Raw genomic sequence first — 26,577 nt, 5'->3', positions numbered from 1 at the left:
TCCATTGAGTCGGTGATGCCATCCAACCATATCATCCTCTGTCGTCCCCTTCTCCTTCTGCCTTCAATCTTTCCCAGCATCAGGGTCTATTCTGGTGAGTCAGTTCTTCTCATCAAGTGCCCAAAGTATTGGAGTTTCAGCTTTAACATAAGTCCTTTCACGAACATTCAGGACTGACTTCCTTTAGTAGGGACTGATTGGATCTCCTTGCAGTCTGGGGGACTCTCAAGAGTTTTCTCCAACAACACAGTTCAAAAGCATCAATTTTTTGGTGCTCAGCTTTCTTTGTAGTCTAACACTCACATCCATACATGACCACTGGAAAAACCATAGCCTTGACTAGACAGACCTTTGTTGGCAAAGTAATGTCTCTGCTCTTTAGTTGGTCATAACTTTTCTTCCAAGGAGTAAGCGTCTTTTGAGTTCAAGGCTGCAGTCACCATCTGTAGTGATTTTGGAGCCCAAGAAAATAAGGTCTGCCACTGTTTCCACTATTTCTCCATCTATTTGTCATGACATGATGGGACTGGATGCCATGATTTTTGTTTTCTGAATGTTGAGCTTTAAGTCAACTTTTTCACTCTCCTCTTTCACTTTCATCAGGAGGCTCTTTAGTCCATCTTCACTTTCTGCCATAAAGTGGCTGATATGCAGTGGTGTCATCTGCATATCTAGGTTATTGATATTTCTCCTGGCATTCTTGATTCGAGCTTGTGCTTCATCCAGCCCAGTGTTTCTCATGATGTACTCTGCAAATAAGTTAAATAAGGAGGGTAATAATATACAGCCTTGATGTACTCCTTTTCATATTTAGAACCAGTAGGTTCTTTCATGTCCAATTATAACTGTTGCTTCCAGACTTGCATACAGATTTCTCAAGAGGCAGGTCAGGTGGTCTGGTATTCCCATCAATTTCAGAACTTTCCAGAGTTTACTGTAATCCACATAGTCAAAGGCTTTGGCATAGTCAATGAAGCAGAAATAGATGCTTTTCTGGAACTCTCTTGCTTTTTCGATGATCCAGCAGAGGCTGGCAATTTGATCTCTGGTTCCTTTGCCTTTTCTAAAATCAGCTTGAACATTTGGAAGTTCACAGTTCACGTATTGTTGAAGTCTGGCTTGGAGAATTTTGAGCATTACTTTACTATCATGTGAGATGAGTGCAATTGTGTGGTAGTTTGAGCATTCTTTGGCATTGCCTTTCTTAAGAATAGGAATGAAAACTGAACTTCTCCAGTCCTGTGGCCACTGCTGAGCTTTCCAAATTTGCTGGCATATTGAGTGCAGCACTTTCACAGCATCATCTTTCAGGATTTGAAATAGCTCAACTGGAATTCCATTGTATCCACTAGCTTTGTTCATAGTGATGCTTCCTAAGACCCACTTGACTTCACATTCCAGGATGTCTGGCTCTAGGTGAGTGATCACACCATTGTGATTATCTGGGTCGTGAAGACTTTTTTTGTACAGTTCTTCTGTGTATTCTTGCCACCTCTTCTTAATATCTTTTGCTTCTGTTAGGTCCATACCATTTCTGTCCTTTATTGAGCCCATCTTTGCATGTAATATTCCCTTGGTATCTCTAATTCTCTTGAAGACATCTCTAAACTTTCCCATTCTATTGTTCTCCTCTATTTCTTTGCACTGATCACTAAGGAAGGCTTTCTTGTCTCTATTTGCCATTCTTATAACTCTGAATTCAAATGGGTCTATCTTTTCTTTTCTCCTTTGCTTTTCACTTCTCTTCTTTTCTCAGCTATTTGTAAGGCCTCCTCAGACAGCCATTTTTCTCTTTTGCATTTTTTTTTCTTGGGGATGATCTTGCTCCCTGTCTCCTGTACAATGTTGTGAACCTCTGTCCATAGTTCATCAGGCACTCTGTCTATCAGATCTAGTCCCTTAAACCTATTTGTCACCTCCACTATATAATTTTAAGGGATTTGATTTAGGTCATACCTGAATGGTCTAGTGGTTTTCCCTGCTTTCTTCAATTTAAGTCTGAATTTGGCAGTAAGGAGTTCATCATCTGAGCCACAATCATCTCCCAGTCTTGTTTTTGCTGACTGTATAGGGCTTCTCCATCTTTGGCTGCAAAAAATATAATCAATCTGATTTCGGTGTTGACCATCTGGTGATGTCCTTGTATAGAGCCTTCACTTGTGCTGTTGGAAGAGGATGTTTTCTATGTCCAGTGCATGCTCTTGGCAGAACTATATTAGCCTTTGCCCTGCTTCATTCTGTACTCCAAGGCCAAGTTTGCCTGTTACTCCAGGTGTTTCATGACTTCCTACCATCGCATTCCAGTCCTCTATAATAAAAGGACATCTTTGAGGGTGTTAGTTCTAGAAGATCTTGTAGGTCTTCATAGAACTGTTCAACTTCAGCTTCTTCAGCATTACTGGTTGGGGCATAGACTTGGATTACCGTGGTATTGAATGGTTTGCCTTGAAAACAAACAGAGATCATTCTGTCATTTTTGAGATTGCATCCAAGTACTGCATTTTGGACTCTTGTTGACTATGATGGCTACTCCACTTCTTCTAAGGGATTCTTGCCCACAGTAGTAGATACAATGGTCATCTGAGTTAAATTCAACATCCCAGTCCATTTTAGTTCTCTGATTCCTAATTGTCGATGTTCACTCTTGCTATCTCCTGTTTGACCGCTTCCAATTTGCCTTGATTCATGGACCTAACATTCCAGGTTCCTATGCAATATTGCTCTTTACAGCATCAGACCTTGCTTCTATCACCAGTCACATCCACAACTGGGTGTTGATTTTGCTCTGACTCCTTCTCTTCATTCTTCTGGATTTATTTCTCCACTGATCTCCAGTAGCATATTGAGCACCTACTGACTTGGGGAGTTCATCTTTCAGTGTCTTATCTTTTTGCCTTTTCATACTGTTCATGGGTTTCTCAAGGCAGGAAAACTGAAGTAGTTGCCCTTACCTTATCCAGTGGACCACATTTTGTCAGAACTCTCCACTATGACCCGTCCTACATGGCATGGCTGATAGATAAGGCTGTGGTCCATGTGATTAGATTGGTTAGTTTTCTGTGATGGTGGTTTTCAGTGGCCCACAATTGACCATAGGCATATTAACTCTCTTAAACTTCCATGTTGTATTGAGTAGACTCTCCAGAATGCCACTAGGAAAGTTAGGTCCCATGTCTACAGTATGATCCTGTAAGTCCAGTGTTGGCAGAAGCTGGGATCTCTTTAGGAATGTTTATGTTTGGCCTGGATTCTTTCACTGCTAAAGGTCTCATTGTGTTGGGGTCAAAAGAAGCAACTCCAGGCAGTGGTCATCCTCCTGGGGTGGCAAAGACATGTGGCAATGTTAGAAAATGAGGTAATATTTCTCTCCATCCAGCAAGTGGTTCAAGGCTTTTATTTTTTATTTTATTTTATTTTTTAGCTATTTCTCAATTGACTATGAAATACAGTGAATCTGGAGAATATCATGCATTGAGCCACTCAGGTGCACACACATGCTTGCATGGTATCTATTTCTGTGTTATAAAATGAAAGGACTGATAAAATGCTTCACTTCTTCCTAAAGTCCAATCATTTTAAACCAATCATTTAAAGTGGTGAAGGAAGATATCACAATCTGAAGGCCATTTGATCCAGCCTTAGAGTTCTGTCATTGAAATCCTCTTTGCTTAAGGCAGGCTGCCTTCCTATAATCATTGTTCTGAACATCTATGTACATTTTTGGCCTATTTTGAAATGAAATGAGGAGTAACCAACAAAATTTGTCCTGTTTTCAAGAGTAAGTTCTAAAGATGAGGTATATTTTAATTTGCACTTTAGTTTATATTGGCAAGAGTAAAATATCAAGATAGCACATCTTTGTGATAGGCGCTCCAATGGCAAATAGTCTAAGTTAAATGGCACTGACTTAAGTTATCTTTGAAAGTTTTTCTACAGAATTCTTCCAAAGTTACAGGAAAACTTGACACCTAGCCCAATAACAATTATACTAACAGCTGTGTTCATTAAACACTTATGTTTCTGAATGGGCAAAAAAAGCAATTCACCTATTTCTGAAGGTTCTTGACTTCATTTTTTAAAAGCATTCCTTTTATATAAATTCATAAAATATTTTATTTTTTACTGTTTTTGTATTTTATACATTGGTTTAGTTCTATTTTTTTGGCATATGCAGCATGACATAAAAAATTGCTAGAAAAAAATGAATACCAATTCTTTTTCTCTCTTTCTACTGAATATTTTTCTTGAAACCAATTTAATTCAATCTAAATGGAGGTGATTCTATAACTCCATTAAAACTACTACTACAATGATGATCAATGTCTTCCATAATCCTCAATCTGATGTTCTTACCTCATCTTACTTGAAATACCAGATCCGGTTATTGGACTTGTTTCTTTTAAGATATTTTCATCATTTGACTTCTAGGATGCAACACAAACTTGCCTTTACTTTTACTTCAAGAGACTTTTTCAGTATCTCTCGCAACTCCTGCTCCTCTGAAAACCTTTCTAATTGTATTTCAGATTTGTCAGCTCTTTTTTCTATCTGTACTCATATACCTATGTAAATTTATTCAACCTTATTTTAAAATTACTATTCATAATCTGATGATATCTAATTTATATCTCTACTCTGAATCTTTATCTTGAACTGTTCACTCATATATCTCATTGCCTTTTCATATTTCCACTTCATAAATAATAGACACTTCACACTTTTCTGCTACAAAACAGCATTCTCTTCCTCCATCTAAAGCCTTTCTTTCTCACTTTTCCTCAACAAATTCCCCCATTCCCTTAAGTAGTCATCAGGCCAAAAATTGTAGAGTTCTCCTTTATTCTTCTTTTCCTTCCTATCACAATATCAATCTGTAAGCAAGCATTAATGTAATAACCATCAAAATAGATCCTGAGTCACCATTGCTTGATAATACCATTGCTAGGTCAAGGCTGCATATTTTTGCCCTGCTTATTTGACTTACATGAAGAGTACATCACAAAAAATGCAGGGCTGGATGAATCCCAAACTGGAATCAAGAGTGCTGGGAGAAATAACAACAACCTCAGATATGCAGATGATACTGCTCTACCAGCCTCTAGGTGAGGGTGAAAAAGAAGGGTGAAAAAGCTGGCTTAAGACTCAACATTCAAAAAACTAAGATCATGACATCTGGTCACATTATTTCATGACAAATAGATAGGGAAAAAGTGGAAGAAGTGGCAGATTTTATTTTCTTGGGCTATAAAAACACCGTGGGTGGTGACTACAGCCATGAAATTAAGACACTTTCTCCTTGGAAGCAAAGCTATGACAAACCTAGACAGTATATTAAAAAGCAGAAATACCACTTTGTGGACAAAGGTCCATATAGGCAAAGCTATGGTTTTTCCATTAGTCTTGTATGCATGTGAGAGTTGAATCATAAAGAAGGCTGAGCACTGAAGAACTGATGCATTTGAACTATGGTGTTGGAGAAGACTCTAGAGAGTCCCTTGGACAGCAAAGAGCTCAAACCAGTAAATACTAAAGGGAGTCAATCCTGAATATTCATTGGAAGGACTGATGTTGAAGCTGAAGCTCCAATACCTTGGCCACCTGATGCAAAGAGTCAACTCTTCAGGAAAAGACCCTGATGCTGGGAAAAATTGAGGGCAGGAAGAGAGGGATGAGATGGTTGGATGGCAACACCAACTCAATGGACATGAGTTTGAGCAAACTTAGGAAGATAGTGAAGGACAGAGAACCCTGATGTGCTGCAGTCCATGGGGTCACAAAGAGTCAGACAGGACTTAGTGACTGAACAATAACAACCACCATTGTTACAACCATACATACTGATCCAGAGCACCAGCCTACTTTTCCTTGGATTGTTGCATGGAGTTCTTTGTCTTACTTAATTCAAATACACCCCTTACACAACAATGAGCTTTTTAAACCCAAATCAGATGATGTTGCTTTCTTGCTCTCCTACCTTGAAGAGTTCCCTCAGCATTTAGAATAAATCCCAAACACTGGATATTTCTCAGCATCTTTCTTTCCACTTTCCTATCTCAGTGCTCTGACCAACCAGGTCTCTTTCCATTCTTAATGTGTGCCAAGGAAATTCAAACTTCAGAACTCTTGCTGTGTGCCTGAAATTTCCATGCTATTTCCTCTCATAATTGAAATATCAATTCCTCAGATGGTATTCTCTCAACACTCTATCATAAATAACATCCTCAGTCACTTCTTATTTCCTTTTACTGCTTATTTGTCTTTACAGCTTAATATTCTTAAGAAAAAATATCACTACTTGACGTTTAGTGTTTTTTAATGGTTTATTTTCCCTCTCCTTCACTATACGTTGTGAAAAGACAAACTGTTCCTGACACATACAGATGCTCAGCAAACATGTTAGATAGATTAATAATTTTCATTTGCTGAGTTCACTGATAGCATGGCATCTTCAGATACTGTCATAAGACTTGTATATGGTTAATTTTAATGAATTATGTATTTTATCAGAGCAAAATCTCACCAAAGAATTTCTGATAGCTCTTGTTGGCATGGTGATTACCTTCTACCCATTAAAACTCTTAACAAAAACAGTAGTATGTCAAATTTCCTTTTAGGAAAAAGGTGGGAACCACTGTTCTCATTTATATCACTCTTTATCAGAATGGAATAGAGAAACATGACTCATGCCACCTGCTTTTCCTCTAAGACATTGGCAAATAAGCAAATGTTGAATTTTTTTTCCTTACTGCTCCTGTCTTAGTAAATTTTCCAGGTTACTCCTCTTTTCCTGAGATTTTCACTAATCTAGAAGAAATTTAATTGACTAAATTTTTTAAAGTATTACAGACTCAGGAGTGCCATGGTGGTCCAGTGTTTAGGAGTCAGTGTTTTCACAGCAGTGGCACAGGTTACATTCTTGGTCAAAGAACTGAGATCCCATAAGCTGTGGTTTGACTAAAAGAAAGAAAGGAAGGAAGAAATGGAGGAAGGACTACAGACTCAACTATAAATCAGCTTCTAACTAGAGAATTTTCTTAAAGGTGTTCAAGGGTTTTCTTACTGAACTTTTAAAGCACATAACTAAGCACATTGTAAACCTAGTGTTTTTGTCACATTTTATTCACACTCTATTCAAGTTTCCCAAAATTTGCATTTCAGTCAAATATGTGTAAACCAATTCAAATTAATTCAGAAGAGAAATTTATTTAAAGAAATTGCACAGTGAATCTTTCTTAAAGATGTATTTTATTAAGTGAACCATCACTCTGTAGAACATTTCATTTTAAATTCCAGATTTTCATTTATTAGGTTTTCTTATCATAGGGTCCCCTGCTTCTCCTATTTTAGTCAAATTTTTCCAGCCTAAAAACTATCTGGGGGAGTTTGAATCTTTTCCTAAGAATAAAAACATTTTTACATTTTTATTATTATATCATCTTAAATTGATTCCATAACTGGCACATTCCTGTGACTGAGTTCTTCTGTGGGGTAAATCTATTGGTCATATGTGAACATCTTCTAAATCATCATTGAACACAATTAAACCTCCTCAAATCACCTTCTTTTATTTCATTTATTTTTACATTTTATTATGTTAGAGTTTAAGCTTGTACAAAAAGTAAACAAAAGTTTGTTGTTGTTGTTGTTTTGTTTTTTTTTATCTATAACCTGTGGTTTCTCAACCTTGCTGGTGTTGGCATTTAAGACCAAATGCTTCTTTGTGTGTGTTTGGGAGGAGGCAGGTTATCCTGTACTTTTCAGCTTGTTCAGTAGGATCCCAGGCCTCTGCTTCTAGTTGCCAGTAGTCTCTGACCCCCTATCATGATAATCAGAAATATCTCCAGACCTCATCATACATCCACTAGGGGACAAAACCCACCCCAGATAAGAACTGCAAAGTCCATCCACTCTCTCACTTCCCAGTTATCATGTTATTGAATCCATGAATTCTCCAGTCTACCTACTATCTATCTATCATCTATTTATCTGATAATGACTTTTAAACATAATCAAAACACCATTACCACATCTAAAAATCTAGAATAATACTTCCTTAACATCATTATATAACCACTCCCCCTTTTCAAATTCAATTATTTCATAAATGCCACACTTTGTATGTTCTTTTGTCATGTCCTCTCTGACTCCTCATTTTCTTAGTCTCTAGATAGATGATAGATACAGGATATATTACTATACTACATATATGTACACAGAGACAATATATTTATAGATATAGTTATATAATGGGCTTCCCTAGTGGCTCAGATGGTAATGAGCCTGCCTGCAATGCAGAAGACTCAGGTTCAACCCCTGGGTCAGGAAGATCCCCTGGAGAAAGAAATGGCAACCCACTCCAGTAGTCTTAACTGGAAAATCCCTTGGACAGAGGCACCTGGTGGGCTACATCCCGTGGGGTCACAAACAGTCAGACACACTGAGTGATTAACACACACAAAATTATCTAATACATACATATGCACACATATGTGTGTAAGCAAGCATGGGGTGGGCAATGGTGGATGTGTATTGATAGTTTAGAATATACAAATGAGGTTTAGAGTACACAAACATATTATGTTAATATTAAGGCTTTTTAAATCTTTAGATTTAATATTCATCAATCTCATTTTTTTTTGTAAGTCCTACATTAAAGAAATTACTTCCTTTTTCCTGTAGAATTTCCCAAAGACTGGGATTTGCTAATTGTATACCCACAGAGTAGGTGATTCTAATGTTATCAGGATTACCTGGTATTTGAATCTATAGGTGGAATCACATTTAAGTTCAAAATATTTTGATAAGATGGTTTTCACAGAGCTTTGTGTCCTCCCAATAAAAAGTGCATAATTCCTGGATAGCTCTCTTTTAAGAAACATTAATGGTAATATACAATTCTATTATTCCTCCATCAATTTAGTAACTAGAAAACATCTATAACAGAAATTTCTCTCATCAGTTAATGGACTGTTAGGGGGTGGAGACCATATAGAAAAGGCAGGATAAATGATCTATCATTTCATTTTATTGACTTGTTTTCAAAAAACGACAAAGTTCACTAGAATCCTCCCAAAGTGACAGATTAGTTTTCTTTTTTCATATTGTTATTTTTATGTAATCATGGATTTAAACATATTTGATGCATTTGAATTCATTGCAATCACTAGGGGTTTTTTAATAGCAAAATTTTTCCATATTTTTTCTAGTAGAAGCTTTTAAATTGACTTCTTTTGACAAGACTCAAAATTCTTCTTTTTTGGATTCCACATATAAGTGAGATCATACAGTATTTTATTTTGTCTCTCTCCAATGTCTCAGCTGTTTTTTCAAGGGTAAAAAAGTGTAGGTTCTCCTTGCAACTAAAATGATTTGATATCTATATTATAGTCCCATTAGCTATAAATTTACATCTATGCATATTTTTTATATTTATATGTATTTGGTTTTCCCTATGTATAAAATGAATATGATATATATGATTTACAAATTATTATCTATTGAAAAAATTAATCTCAAAATTTGCTGATGGAAATTACTATCTCTGTGACCTTGTCAAGTTACTTAATCTTTTTGAGCCTGTATTCTCATCTCCAACATGAGCATAATGTTGAATTTTTTCAGATGTCAGATGATTAAATTTATTAGTATATTTTACCATTCCATGTGTTAGGGTATTTTCTAATGCATGAACACAGTAAATCTTAGCTAGTGTTATCATTCTCTTTATCTAATTGACACCCATCTGTCAGGAAAACCTGTCTTGTTCCACTCAAAACCTTTTAAGTTACAGTCATTTTGGCAGTAGACATTACATTACCTGTCTGCCCCATGGTCATTTTTTTTTTTTTTTTTTTGCAACACAGAATCACAGATCTAAGATTACTACAGAAGGGATAAAAAAGTACAGTATAAAGGAATGATATCTGATCGTTCCTTTTTCTTTCTATACTAACATCACCTACTCTCTTGTTTACTTTCCTTTCCTACCACTCTGCACTGAACTGATAGTTTCAATGATTCCTTCTTAATAACTTCCCAAACCTTCGTCCTGGTCAGTGTACTGAATAATTCTTCCATTTAACACCTACTCCCTTGACTTGATTTCCATCTCTTGGAGAAATGAAGATTTGACTTGAACTCTAGCAGCCATCTGCCTGTCTGAATTATAAGCCAGATGACTTGTCACAAGAAACTTTGGGGAGAAATGGAGTGGTTGTGATTTTTGAGGCTAAGTCTATTATGCCAATTTAAATGAGTGAAACCACTTGCTCTGTTTTCTAACTTATTCCATCAATAAGAACACTTTAAATTTTCTTGCAGGATTGAGAAACACTCTCTGGTTGAATGACACCTTTAGAAAAACCAATATTTCAGTTCAGAGATTCCATTGCCGAGAAAGAGTGAAGTAAAAAAGCTTTAAAAAACAAAACAAACCTAATGCCTGTCTTTATGGGGACTCAGCACGTGCCTTGTTCTCAGCCATACACAAGCTAAACAGATTTAATTGCCTTTTCATATGTCAAAACCAGCCTGTCCAGAGGGACGCAATAAGAGAAGCTTGTACAGGAATATTTTCCACTGTATCTGTTCCTGGAGCAATGGTGCTTGTGTTTCCAGGGCTGTCAATTAAGCATATTTTTTTCCCTAGCACATATTCATTAAGACACAGTTGCCAACTTCATTGCCACTGCATTTTTTATTATATACATTAGTTCTGGTTGAAGGACAATTTTGGAAAGTTTTTATGGGGAATAAAGAGGACTTCTGGCTGGATGATTTTTCTATCGTTTATTATACTATAGTAACAGGGCAAATGGCTTTGTGGCCCTAATGATACATTCTTATCTGGACTTAACTTAGTCTAATCCTTTGAATATCTTTTTTGAGTAATGTCCTATCACCACAGAACTTGTTCAAATACACTTCCATTTATATTTATTGGCATGCATTACCAGTTGATAAACATTGGGGTTGGAAATGTGAAGCAAGTGACTAAAGGGATTTTATAAACAAAAGGAGATAAGTGATCCACTTTAAAAAGTCAACCAAACTGCTTTGTCTAGATGGTCATAGTAGTGGAAACAAGGGATAAGAGAGGGGACAAAGAAAAAATGATAAAAAAATATGAGAGAAAATGATGTCTAAGTTGTCCTATGAGGATATCTTTGAATATAGCTGACAGCCTTCCAATCTTGTTTTTAAGGACTCTGCCCTAGCCCTAAAAGAGTTGAATAGAAATACTGGTCTCTGATGAATTGTAACCAAAATTGGGGTTCAAGACAGCACCCAACCTTATATTTTGTATAACTATTTCATCTAACCTTCACAACAACTGTGTAATGTAGGTATTATGTGCATTCCATTTTACAGGAACCTGAGACTTAGAATAATTTAGAAATATTTGCATAAAAATCACAACAATCATCTATAAAGAATCAAAGATTTTATATGACAGCTGTTGTTGTTGTTTTTCTATTCCAGAATGAGAATAAAACTTGGAATCAGAAGACCTGGGTTAATCATAAATCTCTCCCTTATGAACTTTATGATTTGGGCTAACTTATCACCTTTGATCTCAATTCCTATACTTATAGGTGAAACTTGCATTTTCAAACTCTGTAAACTATGTTTGTCAGGAGTGCCTCCTGCCACAAGTGAGATATAAAGAGATGCTTCAAGGGCAAAGTAAAGAAACAAGAGAGGTGTGCTTCAATGATGAGAAAGTGAAAGACCATCACGTATCTAAAAATAGCTAACTATGCCTAGAACATATTGTATGAGTACATGTATTTCCAAAAAGAAGTAAGAATGGGTAGGGAAGAAAGAATACACTTAATGACCTAGTATGGAACTTAGACTTGAGGTTATAAACAATGATGATCCATCAAAAGTTAGGCCAGAGATTAGCTAAAGTTATGTTAAGTCTTAGATATCATTCTTGAAGCGGGTGGATATTTGAAGGAAACAGAAGAAACTGGAGGTAGAGGCCCTATTCAGAATTCCTAGTTAAAAATATTGAGAGACAAAGCTGAAAAAAAATTTGCAGTGAATATAAGGAGAATTTACATTCAAGAAATATTACAGAGATAAATATGACTTAGTAGAACTCAACATTTATTGATTTATTTAACTAAGTGTTGCATACTCTCTTTTGTGACAATAGTTTTGCGACTCCTTGGAGATTTTACCATGGTTGGATGGAGGAAAATATATAAAATATCTCTAATTGTTATCCATATTTTTAAGAAAACAAGAATGTATGTGCATTTAAGTTATCCTACAAGTTTGCTGTCCTCTGTTATCTATCTTTAAAAGAACCCATGCTTTCTTTATGATTTCTCAAGTTGATGAAAAACAGCAAACAAATATCCAAGAAGCTTACTATGTTACTATATTAAAAAAAAAAAGCTTCTAAGTTAAGGATAAGATGACTTCAAAGTTATTTTTTTTTTGTTTTTTTTTTTTTTTTAGACTGTACTTTTAGACTGTACATTAGTGATTGCACTTTACAAAGCAAAGTATTCAAAATTTTCTTGAAAAAATATTTTGCATATTTCATTATATTTGTTAATTTCTGATAGATTTAAGTTCATATTTTTGTCTTTGATTTTAGAGTTTACTTCTGTAATCTTCTTTATTCAGTTTTATTTAGAATATTTAAAATACTGGCATGCTTCAAAAATCAAAGCCTATGCCTGTAAGAACTTCCTCTTCTGATGACATCAGTTTAAAATGTAACCTAAATTCTGGATGCCTCACAACACGTGAATTTTTAAAAAGCCGAGTTCTTACTCTCAGAGAAAGAAGAAATCAGAAATTCTCTTTTAGTAAGATTTGTATTATATCTTAACTAACAGGACATTAGCGGATTCCCAGGTGGCTCAGTGGTGAAGAATCTACCTGGAATGCAGAAGATGCAGGTTTGATCCCTGGGTCATGAAGATCTCCTGGAGAAGGAACTGGCAACTCACTACAATATTCTCACCTGGGAAATCGCATGGACAGAAGATCTTGATGGGCTACAATCCATAGGATCAGAAAAGAGTTAGTCACAACTTAGAAACTAAACAATGACAAAAGGACATTAACAGGATGATAATTGACATTAAAAGAATAATAGAGGAATATTATGAACAACTCTATACTCCCCAGAATTGATAACCTAAATTAATGGACCAATTTCTTGAAAGATACAATTTAGTAAAACTTTTACTGACAAAAAATCTACAGTTAACATCATGCTTAATGGTAAGAAAATAGAAGATTTACAAGTAAGACAAAGAACAAAGTAAAGATGATCCCTCTCACCACTCTTATTCAAAATTGTAATGAAAGCCTTAATTAATGTAATAAGACAAGAGAAGTAAATTCTAGGTAAACAGATTGGGAAGGGAAAAATAAAACCATCTTTGTTCACAGATGATGTGGTTATCTATGTAGAAGCTCACAGAGTCAAAAACAACAATAAACCAATAACAAATAAACAATAATAGTTGAGTTGGCAGATATAAGATTAACACACAAAAGTCAACTACTTTCATATACATAAGCAGTGAATGATTAGAATTTGAAATAAAAAAGAACACACCATTAAAAGAAAACACTCAAAACATGTATAAGATGTACCTGAGACCTTGGATAATAGAGATAACTAATCCTTTCAGCTGTAATATCCGACAAGGGAGCCAGCATAGAATGATTGCAACTGAGACTGGCAATTCCTGAAGCTTCTCCATCTCCTTATCTAGTTTTCTCTGTTTCTGAGAGAAACATTCCATGATATGCTTTTTATGTTTATCACAGGTCCATATGCCATTTACTTGGCAACAGTTTTATCTGTTCAGTTGACAGTCTACTGTTAGACTATCACAGAAGTATCCTATGATTCCACGTTTACCAAAGTGACATTATACTGTCTTGATTATTTTAGCTTTATTGTGAATCTTTGTTTTTCTTCTTCAATATTATGTCAATTATTCTGCATCTTTTGTATAAATCAAGTTAGCAAGAATTGACATCTTAAAGCTTAACAATAAGAGAGCAAAAAGTCATTTTAAAAAAGGGCAAAGATCTGAACAGACATCCTACCAAAGCAGATATACAGATGGAAACTAAGCATGTGAGAAAAATGATAAACATCACACGCTATTAATAATGGCAAATTAAAACAACAGATACTATTATACACTTAAGAGAATTGTCAAAATTCAAGTTAAAGATAATGCAAATACTCATGATGATGTAGAGTAATAGGAACCCTTATTTATCGCAATGGGGATACAAAATGGCACAGCCATTTTGGAAGATAGTTTGGTAGTTTCTTGTAAAACTAAACACACTCTTACCATAAGATCCAGTAATCATGCTCCTTTGTATTTAACTCAATGAGATGAAAGCTGACTTCTTTACAAAAGATTTGTACATGAATGTTTATAGAAACTTTTTTCATAGTTATCAAATGTGGAAGCAGATAACATGCTTGCCGATAAGAGGAATGCAGAAACAAAGTGTGTGACATGCATATGATAAACTGTTATTCAAAATAAAAGGAAATCAACTCTTAAGCAATGAAAAGGCATTAAGGAATGTCAAAACTTCATAATGCTAAATGAAACAAGTCAATCTGAAAGGCTACTACCATATAATTCCTACTAGTTGACATTCTGGAAAAGGGAAAATTAAGGAGGCTAAAAAGATAAGAGGTTCCAGGGATTCAAGACAGTGGAAAGAAAGGGAAGAGAAGAATAGGTGGAACACAAGTGATCTTTATCTTTAAGGATACTATAATAATGGTACCCCCTCTTCCAACACCCTCTTCCTACAACGCAAGAAATGACTCTACACATGGGCATCACCAGATGGTCAATACAAAAATCATATTGATCATATTTTTTGCAGCTGAAGATGGAGAAACTCTACACAGTCAGCAAAAAAAAAAAAAAAATACTGGGAGCTGACTGTGGCTCAGATAATGAACTCCTTGTTGCCAAATTCAGACTTAAATTGAAGAAAGTAGGGAAAACCACTAGGCCATTCAGGCATGGCCTAAATCAAATCCCTTAAAATTATACAGTCGAGGTGACAAATAGATTCAAGGGATTATATTTGATATACAGAGTGCCTGAAACTATGGATGGAGGTCCCTAACATTGTACAGGGGCAGCAGTCAAGACCATCCCCAAGAGGAAGGAATGCAAAAAACAAAATGGTTGTCTGAGGAGGCCTTACAAAAAGCTGAGAAAAGAAGATAAGCAAAAGGCAAAGGAGAAAAGGAAAGATATATGCATCTGAATGCAGAGTTCCAAAGAATAGGAAGCAAAGATAAGAAAGCCTTCCTAAGTGATCAATGCAAAGAAATACAGGGAAAAAAATAGAATGGGAAAGACTAGAGATCTATTCAAGAAAACTAGAGATACCAAGGGAACATTTCATGCAAAGATGGGCACAATAAAGGACAGACAATTATGGACCTAACAGAAGCAGAAGATATTAAGAAGAGGTGACAAGACAACACAGAAGAACTATACAAGAAAGATCTTCATGGTTACTACCAGATAACCATGATGGTGTGATCACTCACAGAGAGCTGGACTTCCTGGAGTGCAAAGTCAAGTGGGCCTTAGGAAGCATCACTATGAACAAAGCTAGTAGAGGTGATGGAACTGCCCCTTAGCTATTCCAAGTCCTAAAAGATGATGCTGTGAAAGTGCTGCACTCAAAATGCCAGCAAATTTGGAAAACTCAGCAGTGGCCACAGGACTGGGAAAAGTCAGTTTTCATTCCAGTCCCAAAGAAAGGCAATAACAAAGAATGTTCAAGCTACCACACAATTGCACTCATCTCACACACTAGCAAAGTAATGCTCAAAATTCTCCAAGCCAGGCTTCAACAGTACATGAACCAGGAACTTACAGATGTTCAAGTTGGATTAGAAAAGACGAGGAAACAGATCTAGTTGCCAACATCTGTTGGATCATAAAAGAGAGTTCCAGACAAACACCTACTTCTGCTTTATTGACCACACCAAAGCCTTTGACTGTATGAATCATGACAAACTGTGAAAAATTCTTCAAGAGATGGGAATACCAGACCACTTTACCTGCTTCATGAGAAATCTGTATGCAGGTCAAGAAGAAATAGGGAGCACCATACATGGAACAATGGACTGGTTCCAAATTAGGAAAGGACTATGTCAAGGCTGCATATTGTCACCCTGTTTATTTAATATATACAGAGTACATCATGTGAAATGCTGGGCTAGATGAAGCACAAGCTGGAATCAAGAATGCCAGGAGAAATATCATAACCTAGATATGCAGATGATACCACCCTTATGGCAGAAAGTAAAGAGGAACTAAAGAACCTCTTAAAGAAAATGAAAGAGGAGAGTGAAAAAACTCACTAGAAACTAAGATCATAGTATCTGGTCCCATCACTTCATGGCAAATAAATGGGGAAACAGTGACGTACTTTACTTTTTTGGACCCCAAAATCACTGCAGATTATGACTGCAGCCATGAAATTAAAGACACTTGCTCCTGGGAAGAAAAGCTATAACCAATCTGAACAGAGTCAGTGTTAAAAAGCAGAGACATTACATTGCTGACAAAGGTCTGCCTAGTCAAAGCAATGGTTTTTCCAGTAGTCATGTATAAATGTGAAAGTTGGACCATAAAGAAAACTGAGTGCTGAAGAATTGATGCTTTTGAATTGTGGTGTTGGAGAAGACTCTTGAGAGTCCCTTAGACTGCAAGGAGATCAAACCAGTCAATCTTAAGGAAATTAGTCCTGAATATTAATTGGAAGGACTGAGGCTGAAGCTCAAGCTCCAATACTTTGGCCACCTGATGTGAAGAACTGACTCATTGGAAAAGACCCTGATGCTGGGAAAGATTGAAAGCAGGAGGACAAGTGGGTGACAGAGAATGAGGTGGTTGGATGGCATCACCGACTCGATGGACATGAATTTTGAGCAAGCTTCAATTGTTGGTGATGGACTGGGAAGCCTGGCGTACTGCAGTCCATGGGGTCACAAAGAGTTGGATGTGACTGAGCAACTGAACCAAACTGAATGATGGTACAGGTTTCTATACATTGAATGTTTGTGTTCACCCCAAATTCATATATTGAGACAATCTGCAGACTGTGATGATATTTGGTGGTGGGCCTGTGGGAACTGATTAGATCATGAGTATCTACCTATATCTTGTTCTTGGATTTCCTGGCCTCCAAAACTATGAAAAATAACTTTCTATTGTTGGTATCCACCTAATCTACTGTTATTGCAGTTTAAGCAAACAAGACACATGTTACCAAACATTTTTCAAAATTCATATAATGTACAACCCCAAAGTGTTGAAAGTATTAGTTGCTCAGTCACGTCTGATTCTTTGTGACCCCATGGCCTGTAGCCTGCCAGGCTCCTCTGTCCATGAGATTTCACAAGCAAGAATACTGGAGTGGGTTGCCATTTCCTTCTCCAGGGGATCTCCCTGATCCAGGGATCAAACCCAGGTCTCCTGTATTGCAGGCAGATTCTTTATCATCTGGGCCATCTGGGAAGTCCTTACAACCTCAAAAGTGAAACCTAATGCAAAAAATATGTCATTAATAATAATATTAATATTGGCTCATTAATTATTAATAATTGCAACAAGTATATCACATTAATTCAAGATGTTAATATAGAGAAAACTGGAGTTCAGGGGAGTGAGGGTCTATATGGAAACTCATTTTCTTGCTCAGTTTTTCTGTAAACATAAAAATTAAAAATTAGTCTACTAATTTTTTTAAAAACTTTGAATTTTTAAAAATTTTGTGTTTTTCTGATTTTTTTTTTTACAATTATAAAACCCTGTTGAAATCTCCGTTAGTCGAACTAAAACAAACATACTTTGTTAGCACTGTTTTGCACATGTTGAGGATTGTTTATTTCTTGTTCCTTGTTTCAATTCTGAGTGTTTGAGTATTTAGTTCAGTATCTGGGGACTAGGCCTTTCAAGAGTTCTATTCTAAAATAGTGGAGATTCAGCAATAGTGAACAGGATACTGTGACTTTATTTTTTAATCAACCCACTTCTTCATTCTATGAGAGAGAGGATGACTTTACTCCCACAGTTTGGTGTATGGTTTGGGAGTGGTCTATCCAGGTTTCTTTGCAGATGCTCTGTAAAGATACTCTTATGAGATGGCTACTGCAGGAATGTGAATGGGAATAGCCCAGAGTATCAAGGCAGTTGGCAACTCCTTGCTCAGCCGCCATTGTAGAGCTGATTTTACACATGCACCAAAGATTTCTCAGAGCAGGCAGAAAGGGAGTATTTTTTCAGTCACTCAGAAAATATTACAAGAAGCTTTGGGACATTGATCTCTTTCTCCTGCTGGGCTGTTGAAAACTTGCCTTTTATACTATTTTGCTAAATGCTTTGTTCTTGTCACCTCCTTCATACTAGGAATATTAACATGATTTTTGCTTCCTAAAGATATCTAAAAAGTAAAGGAAATCACAATGTATAGAAAAATGATACATCCTCAGAGTTATAACCTACTTGAAACTGGTGTGATCCTTTTAAAGATACTAAATATGAATTTTCTTTAGCCATATTGACTTGTACCAAAAAATGGAAAATAGAGAAATAACTCCTCTCTTCCTCAAAAATAAGGTAATATAAAAGGAGTGCAATTACATCTAGGCAGTGAAATACAGTTATTGAAATTACAGTGGTGATGATAATGTTATAATTTGTAAAACATTTATTTTGTGACAAATACATGTTTTATATGCATTTTTATATGACTTATAAAGTTACCACTTACCTTTGAAACAATATCTCATGATTTTACATATCAGATGATTGAGGTTCTGTATACTGATGTATCCTGCCTGTAGTTATATACTTATAAAGGATAAACCAGGATTTGAAATCAAGTCCATTTATTGTGAGGTAAAAGATGGCAAAATTAATGGTTCATTAGCTAAAACAGATATATAAACAGCCCATATAACTTCCTATAAAGAATGGTTTTTAATGGCCCACCAGTACTTGCAGAAATACCTCAGATGCTGACATTTGACAGGGGTTAGAGAGCTCCCCTATCCCGCAGAAGGCTTTCTCATTAAAGCAATCTGACCCATTGCTTAATAACTTCTATGCCACTCCATGACCCACTTGAAAGATCTCTATTGCAAGACATTATTCTTCCCTCTGAGATTTCAAGGATCGATTTACCATTCTTTTATGTGTTCTACTAAACAAGCAAACAAAAAACAATAAATCAATTCTTGCCACTAAATAAAACTTCATTTTGTTGATCAGAACAGGGTATAATCAAAATGAGACTATACAATGATAGTTGTAGTTGAAATTTCTCATAAGATTCCCTGGTACCTCCAAGAATTTCTTAATCATCCACAGGTACTTTTATTCCAAATTCAGATTGCTCATCTTCTGCTGTGTGTGTGTGTGTGTGTGTGTGTGTGTGAAAGTCACTCAGTCGCATCTGACTTATTGCAACCCCATGGACTATACAGTCCATGAAATTCTCCAGGCCAGAATACTGGAGTGGGCAGTCATTCCCTTCTCCAGGGGATCTTCCCAACCCAGGGATCAAACCCAGGTCTCCCACATTTCAGTCGGATTCTTTACCAGCTGAGCCACCAGGGAAGCCCAAGAATACTGGAGTGAGTAGCCTATCCCTTCTCCAGTGGATCTTCCAGACCCAGGAATCAAACCTGGGTCTCCTGCATTGCAGGTGGATTCTTTACCAACTGAGCTACCAGAGAATAATAAAAAAAATTCAGTGGTCAATACTCTGCTGGTTTGAAAACATAAGAGTTTAGTACTATGGTTAGATTATTCTAGAATAAATTTGTCTGGATCTTATAAAACATTGTCATACAAAATAGCAGTTTCCTCTCATACATGCTTTAGCTTGAGCATATGACAAAATTACTCTTCTAACTGATTGGAGAGGAAAGAGAAGTGATGTCAAGAACTGGTTAGACTTCGCTGTTGTAAAGGACTAGCCTCAGATTGGTTTCTAATTGATTGAAAAAGACTTTTAGTGTAAGATGATCTATTGAGCACATATAGGTATCATATTTCATTTGAAACTCCAGTGAAATCATAATAAATGAAAAAAATAACAACAAATAAAAAGAGGGTGGTACTTTTCAAATTATTAGAAAATAAAACACAGAGAATTTCTCATAAAGAAACTTGGAAAAGAACACTATATCCTAGAATATGTAACAAGGAAGCTACAGTCAAGTAGTAAATCTTTGTGCTACAGTACCGTAAAGAGGCTCAAAATCAGACACTTGAAGTATTTCAGAGAAAGAGAAAAGAGTTTGAGAGAATTGATGGAAGTAGATGAAAGTGTTATCTCCTCAAAACCTTGAAAAACTTCTGTCTACACAATACAGAGACATGAGGCATTCACCTCCAGCAAAAGATAGAATGGGATTTTTTTTTTTCCCTAAAGAAAACAACATCTTACTCTTGTGTGAAATTTTTATAAATCTTAGTTATGTTGAATTGGTTCATGGTGCTTTTTAGGTATACCATATCCTTTTATATTTCTGTATATTCTTTCTACTACAATTTGAGAGTTCGATACTATAACTCCAACTTTAAATCTTAATTTATCTACTTAAAAATAATTATATAGTAGAACTATGAAAAATTAAAAATAAAGTCTGATTGGGGAAAATATTTACAATGTGACAAAAACTTTGCATAAAAGACAGGATATACAAATAATGCTCAATAATAAGAAAAACAGCTTAATTTAAAAGTCAGATAGTAACATGAATAAATGGCTAACAAAAGAAGATATGTAAATGACCAACGAAGATATGAATAAATGCTTAACATCACTAGTATTCAGGGAAATGCAAATTAAAACCCAGTGAGATAGAAACATAGATCCACTAGAATGACGAAAGTTAAAACAAGTAGGCATATAAAATATTGGTGAACATATGGAACAACTGAAGTGTTCAATATTTGCTATTAGCAAAAACGTAAAATAGTACACATACTTTAGAAATTATTTTGGCAGTATTAAAATGCAGAGACAGTACTTTGCCAATAAAGGTTTGTATAGTCAAAGCTATGATTTTTCCAGTAGCTATGATTGTTTACCACTGAGCCACCAGGGAAGTCCACAGGATACACACACAACTGGGAAAAAAGAGGAACAAACTACTGGTTACATTCAACAACATAAATGAATCTCAGAAACAAACTGAGTATGAAATCATAGAAGAGGCAAAACTAATCTACAGCAAAAGAGAGCAGAGTGGTGGTGGCCTTGAGCCAGAAGTGAAGGTAATTAAGAGACACGAAGGCTTGTTGGGTCATATGGTAGTTTTATTCCTAGTTTTTTAAGGCATCTCCATGTTGCTTTTCATAGTGACTGTATTAATTAACATTTCCACCAACAGACCAAGAAGGTTCCCTTTTTTTCCACTCCCTCTCCAACATTTATTATTTATTTTGATGATGGCCATTCTGACCCATGTGTGGTGATATTTCATTTTGATTGGCATTTCTCTAATAATGAGTCAAATATCTTTTCATGTGTTTATTATCCATTTTTATGTCTTCTTTGGAGAAATGTCTACGTTGTTTGCCCACTATTTGACTGGGTTGTTTGTTTTAAGGCATATATTGCAAAATCTAGAAAGATGAAACTGATGAATCCATTTGCAGGGCAGCAATGGAGACATAGACAAAGAACAGAGCTGTGGACACGGTGGGTGGGGGTAGTAGGGGGTGGGATGAATGGAAAGAGTAGCGTGGAAACACAAATATTACCATATGTAAAATAGACAGCCAGTGGGAACGTGCTGTATAACTCGGGGAACTCAAACCAGGGTTCTATGACAGCTAGAGGTGTGATGGGGTGGGAGAAAGCTTCAAGAGGTAGGGGACATATGTACATATATGGCTGAAATCTTGCTGATGTATGGCAAAAACCAATACAATATTGTAAAGCAATTATCCTTCAATTAAAAATAAATTTTAGAAAGAGAGAGATGAAGGAACTTTCATGGGTAATATATACATATTATATCTTGACTTTGGTGGTGTTTTCAACTAATTTCATCAATGGCATCCTTAAAACATTTTATTGCAAGCTAAATAGCCCTTAATAAAGTTGACTTTTTAAAAAATCAAACATTGTTTCCAAAACATTAGTTAATCACATTCACAGAGCATTTGGACATCAGAGTAATCTGTTCTTTCATTTGTCTAAATATATCATAAATCTATTTCCTACAATTCAAAATCACTTTGATATCCAAGTAGCTACTAACAGTTTCTCAAAGCGCTATAGAATCTAAGCCGTGTATCAGATTGCTTTACAGAATATAAGCTTGATATCAAAATCAAGTATTGACTTAGTGCTTTTCACAAAAGTTTCTGACCTTCCAAGAATATAGGTGCTCTATAATTTTTCCCATTTCAGAACTTATCAAATTTGAAGAATTTCTGATTCTCATGAGTCTATTTATTAACATTTTATAATGAACTATTAAGAGACTAACATCAAGGGACTGGTTTGCTTCAGATATAAATATCATTATGAGAAAATGTTCAGTGGAAGACATAGCTGAAAATTTTTAAATTCAATTACATTAATTCTGAGTGTTCTTAGAAACACTAATTACCCTCTTGAGATTGAATAGTATCTATATATTCCATTTTGTTTCCATTACTTTGTTTTCAGTTGTGAGTAACAGTGGAATTGTTGAAACTCAAAGCAGGTTCCAAAACAAAACAAAACAGCTTTTTATTGTTGCAAAGGAAGTTAGAAACAGGAATTGTGGTTTTGAAAACACTGTATGTATTTTACCATGAATTTGCTTGATAATTGTGTTTACTATTTGTAATTAGCACTACTGGCACTTAGGAATGATTTCAGAGACAGAATGGAACTGGCAGTTTTGTGATTTAATAATCAAGTTTGAAGGAAAGTTTTGGGTCTGAGAATGTGATGCAAATTATATTAAGACAAAGAATGTAGTCTGTACACCAAGATGAAAAAATGCTCCTTGGAAGTTTACTTGGTCCTTAGAATGCTCTGTGGGCCTCAGCAATAAAAACCCAAAGGGTAGTCTTCAAAAATAGTAACTACACTTAAAAAAGACTTAAACATAGTTTACATATTGATTTATCAGTACTAAGTCAGTGTTCTTAAACCTTTCTGCACTGCAACCAAAGAACAGAACGTATTTTACAAGGCAATCCTGTGTGCACACAATACACACATTTCTGAAATAAGCATTTCACAAAACTTTGGTCATTTTAAAAAAATTTTTCAGCTGCACCGCATGGGCATCTGGAATCTTAGTTTTCCAACCAGGGGTTGAATCCAGGCCCTATACAGAGTCTTAACCACTGGACTGCCCTGGAAGTCCCAAAACTTGGGTCATTCTTAAAATGTGCAATATTTTCTGTTCTGTTCTATTCTAGCCTCTGTCTTTTTTTAATTGTTTCCTCCCATCTCAGTAAACAGAGTTCATAGTTATACCACAGTTTGAAAAACTGCACTAAAGATCTAGGTATGACTAATGATCTTTATTAATTGTTCTATTCAGGGTTCTTTATAAAAATAGAACCCAAAGAGATGCATAGATTTATTATAGCAATCGGCTTACACACGTATAGAGGTTAAGAAGTCCCATAGCCTCTCTGCAGGCTGGACAACCAGGAAAGCTGATATTATAATTCAGTCCAAGTTTGAAGGTCTGGGAAGAGGGGTTGGGGAACACTGGTGTGAATCCCAGGGACCAAAGACCCAAGAACCAAGAACTCCAGTGTCTGAAGGCAGAAGACAGATGACTCAGCTCAAGAGAAGAAAGAAAAAATTCTCCCTTCACCTTTATATTCTATCTAGTCCTCAAGGACTCAGATAATACCTGCCCATATTAGTGAGGGCTGATCTTCTTTACTTGGTTTACTGATTCCAACACTGATCTGTTTCAGAAACACCATCACAGACACACTGAGAAATATTGTTTTGCCAGCTCTCTGGATAACCCTGAGCCCCAGTCAAGTTGATACATAAAATTAACCATCAAGTAAATTTAATCCAAGTATTCATTATTCTGGATGGAAATTGGAAAATGGACAAATAGTTGAATAGGGACCTGGAAATGGCCAAAAAGAGCTAAATTTTATGATTCTATTATTATCCAGATCCTGGGCTAGACAGTTTAAACATGTGATTTCATGCAACTTTCTGTTACTACAAAAGAAGAGGAAAGGGCCCTGATAGTCTTGGATGATGTAGAACTACATATTCCAAATTTATAAACTAAGTCTTTAAAGTTTCAGGTTTCTTTGAAATAATGCTCATTTTAAAATGGAGCATACTCTACCTATTAGAAAAGGGAGCTGGAAACAAATTCCTCTAAAATGCTGACAAACATTAAAAATTAACATAAAATAGATGCTTATTGTATACTTCCCTGATAGCTCATCTGATACAGAATCTGCCTACAATGCAGGAGATCCCGGTTCGATTCCTGGGTTGGCAATATCCCCTGAAGAAGGGATAGGCTACCCATTCCAATACTCGGGTTTCCCTGGTGGCTCAGAAGGTAAAGAAGCCACTTGCAATGCAGGAGACCCGGCTTTGGTATCTGGGTTGGGAAGATCCCTTGAAGAAGGATGGCATCCCTCTCCAGTATTCTTGCCTGGAGAATCCCCATGAACAGAGGAGCCTGGCAGGTTCCAAGGGAGTACATGCAGTTGCAAAGAGTCAGACACAACTAAGCAACATTCACTTTCACTTCACATTTTACATTTTCTACTTACTTTCAAAAGAATGAAAGAATTAACAGCTTCTTTCATTTCATTCTTTAATTCATTAAATTCGACTAGTAATTTTTCAGCCCCGGACAAATTCCAGGCCCTAGATTTATAGTAGTTTTTCAGAAAAACTTGTTCTTGTGGCATTTACAGTCTAGTGATAGAGTTAAGGATGAGAAAAGAGGAAAAAAATAAGTAAAATAAGTTAGCAATGATATGAATACCTCAGAACAAATAAAATAGAAAGGAGATAAGGAGGAACTAAGTGTTTATAATTTTAAATAGAGTAGAATATGAAGGTTTCCCTAAGAAGGTAATATTTGAATAATTGTAGTAAATAAAGCAATTACAATGTGGAGATTTAAAAGAGGGCAATTAAGCAGAGATATGTTTAAGGGCTTTAAGCTTTATTATTAAAAAGTAGATTTCTACACATCTAATTTATGTACTTCTAAAAACTGTTTAATATATGTAAAGTAGAACTTAAAGGATCTGACTTGTAGGCTATTTCTTCATCTTTGTCATAGGAACATCTCTAGGATAATGAAAAGAAAGCAGATATATTAGTCAGCTCCAGCTTCTCTATCAAAATACCATGAACTGACTGACTTAAAGAGCAGATATTTATTTCCCACAATTCTGGAGGCCGGGATCAAGGCACTAGCAAATTTGGTTCCTGATGAGATTCTCTTCTTGGCTTATGGACAACCTTCTTCTCACTGTATCCTTACACAGAAAAAAAACAAAGAATATCCTGGTTTTCTGTCTCTTTTTATAAGTACACCATTCCTATCACAGGGCATTCCAATCTCAGGACCTCATCTAAACCTATATTCACATCCAAAAGGTCCTATCTCCAAATACCATCACATTGGGAACTAGGGCTTCAACATATGAATTTTGGAAAGGCGTAGCTATTCAGTCTATAACAATGAGTGACCTGGTTTATCTTCCTGTTAGCATCATAACCAGACCTCTGGGTAGATTGACTAATTATATTTACTAGGAAAGGGTACTTACATAAAAATATTCTTATCAGGAAATCCCAGATGTCCCTGTTTATATAGTACATAAATTTAGAATCTATGTATTCCTAAGGTGCACCTCCCTGGGAAATGTCATTTAGATTGTGTTATTAAGATTAAACGCTTCTTGTTAGTTGACTAAAAACATGAGTACCTAACTTGAAGAATTTATTAATTCTGAGTCAGAGAACCTGTATTGAAGAACCTGGGAGTTGCCTTCAATCTCTAAGATGACTCCCTATGCATGCTTCTTCTAGCTCCTTGTTTGCTGATAACTTTGAAATTACTATTAAGTTTGACACTCAGTAATTTCTCTTTTTGTGAATATGATTTGACAATCCAATCTTTTGGGTTAGTTCAAAGTAGTATATAATCTGATATATATACTTAGGTGCCAAGTTCATTCAATGCAAAGCCATATATTCCTGAAGCATTGATTTTACTTAATAGAATATCATCATAGTGTACATCTATTATTTATGCCTGACCATTATCTCTTCTCCCTTTTCAGTACTCACTGGAGAAGTGTGACTTTATTTTCATGTTTTTCTATCTTGATTATCAATCAAAGTTTGTTCATCACAACCCCCTGTCTTCTCTTTTTCAAAGGGGGGCACACGAATCAAGATACACCATTTAGATTCTGTTTTTGGAGATCTGAATCTTCAGCTTGGTAACATAAGGAGGAAAAATGCTTAGATTCAAAGGCAGTGTTCTGAAGCAATTGC

The sequence above is a fragment of the Dama dama genome, chromosome 20 (genome assembly GCF_033118175.1).
Source record: "Dama dama isolate Ldn47 chromosome 20, ASM3311817v1, whole genome shotgun sequence".
Lineage (NCBI taxonomy): Eukaryota > Metazoa > Chordata > Mammalia > Artiodactyla > Cervidae > Dama > Dama dama.
The sequence above is the reverse complement of the archived record's forward strand: the minus strand, read 5'-3'. Positions refer to the sequence as shown.